The 2,291-nt window shown below is 35.7% G+C and overlaps 1 pseudogene; it reads right to left on the bottom strand.

The window, feature by feature from the left end:
* Positions 1-605: 605 nt before the first annotated feature.
* LOC149544533 (mavicyanin pseudogene) lies at positions 606-1,122 on the bottom strand (annotated as a pseudogene).
* Positions 1,123-2,291: the final 1,169 nt, after the last annotated feature.

The following is a 2,291-nucleotide window of genomic DNA, read 5'->3' as shown; positions in this document are numbered from 1 at the left end:
CCTCTTGGTGAATTCATAGCAGTTCTGAAACTGACAATTACATGGAAACAAAAAATAAATAAAGAACAGAACCGTGTAGACAGCACTGTACACCCTCAATGTTTTTAGGCCCTCCACTAGCTACGCAGCGTGACGAAATATGGGGCCATGCGGGACTTGATTGTTAATTTATTTCCCTTTCGCTCAAACCAACACAATTATTGTCTAATATGCAAACTCAGTGAAGGATTCGATTGAAATCTCTTGCACTGGGATTTTTGTTTACTTCCTGTTTGCCTATCATTCGTCTACGTTCATGATCAAGGTCAAGTAAAACACTGAATATCATTCATATCTCACTTTGTTGCAATTCCAATAAGAACTATTCAACCAATAGACACAGGTTTTCAAATGCCTTGTTTTTTAAATCATTAAACAATGAAAAACAGCAGAACGAAATTTTTTCATGAAACCCTTCAAAATAGAAGTCCACGTAGACTTTGTAGGCTGAATAAACTAAAATACCTTATAAATTATTCCAATGAGTAAACGTTGCCCTAGTAAGACGAGGGCAACAGTTATTGAAAAACATGAAAATAAATCCTAAATCCAATAGCACTAGTCTGTTAAGAATCAGCCTTAAAGGAGAAAAACCAATAGCAAGCGAGAATGACAGTCGTGAAAGCAGAAGCAGCGGAAGAGAAAGACGGGGCGGCCTTTGATTGTGGTAGTTTAGCGACGGGCGGTTCAGCTGTCTCTCCGGACATAGCTGTGATTTTAAATTTCATGCCTTTGTTGCAGTGATCTTCAACCGAGCACAAGAACCACATATTCACAGCCTTCGTTAATGGAACCACGTCCTTTCCACTTACATATGATACAGCGTTCGATCCCGTGCTGCAATTTTTGAATGCGGCTTCGCTTACAGATTGAACATTATGAGATCCGTTTTTGTAGTTGAACACTGCATACATAACAATTATGATAATCTTCGATGCATAAACATAACAAAATGTTAAGAGAGTCATATAGAATTTGCTTACCGAGGTTGTCACCAACCATAAACATTTCAGTTTCTGCCCATGTGGTGTAATTGAAATCGAGGTTTCCAATTGCCGTCGCCCACGAGAATATCTCTTCCATCTACGCGCCCAGATAGCATGGATGTCAGACATCCAAACGCTACCAGTACGCTCAAGCTTTTAGGTCCCATGCTGGTTCCGCTGATATTGCCTTGTCAAAGTTGCTAAGTTTTCCTTCAAAGATTGAAAATACCCCCAAAACTTGTATTGAGTAACTTCACATGGTGTTGGGTATATATACAGGGACGAGGTCGGGCTTCATAGACGGCAGAATATTTTCAGACAAGTAGAAAGGACATAAGCTAGGGATTTGATTGATAAAGTAGCCTGCAGCATAGAAAACGTAATTGAAAAACATTTTGAAGTCATTTTTCATCGTCCGGATTGAGATATTTTCAACGACGGAGCAGGCTAAAGTTCGACATTTTGTGATTGTATCTTTCATTGATGCCAGAGTTCTTCTTCGAATTTACCATTTGGGAGGACAGTTGCTTCTGGGTAGTGTCGAATAATTGTCGTTACAAGGAAATATAATTAAAGATTGATGGGTTCTTGACATCATAATTTGTTACAACTCTCAGGTGCTCCGCAATCCCGCGATATCTGCTTGTCTTTCTCAGTATGGGAAATCCGCCAACGCGAATTGCTAGAGATTTTGTCTTGCTATATTTGAATTGTGTTGGATTAGCTAAGTAAAGTTAAGCATTGGGTGGATGAACCAGTAGTTGTTGCATAGGGCCTAACTATTATACATTGACTTGTGCTTATAATATCCTTTCTTTACATGTTTATATTAAATACACTGCAAGTAAATAGTTTATGTGTAAATACAAATTTAATGAAATGTGAAAAGAAGAGGATTTGAGAAATTATAGTGAAATAATTAAATTTTGTATCAAATTAAATATAACTACTTCCTATATCTATTATAAACTAAGAAGCTCATCTCAAAAGTGTGATTCATATTTAAAATAATAATAATAATAATTGTTAATTAGCCATATATATGCAAAGGACTGTATTTTTTCACAAAATGTAAAGTAGTTTTGAAAGGTTTTAGCATTCAATTAAGGGTCTATATGTGTTTTGTACAATATATATTTTACATAATAATACTTTTCCCCTTTTGTTAAAGAAAATGAAGGATTGAAGGGACATGAAAAGCCTAAAAATTCAACATAATATGTTTTTTAATAATAATTAAAAAAAAAAAAAAAACTATTAGTTCCT

This window comes from Cupressus sempervirens, chromosome 8, assembly GCF_028749045.1.
Source record: "Cupressus sempervirens isolate cs-2001-9-10 chromosome 8, ASM2874904v1, whole genome shotgun sequence".
Taxonomy (NCBI): Eukaryota; Viridiplantae; Streptophyta; class Pinopsida; order Cupressales; family Cupressaceae; genus Cupressus; species Cupressus sempervirens.
The sequence above is the reverse complement of the archived record's forward strand: the minus strand, read 5'-3'. Positions and strand labels throughout refer to the sequence as shown.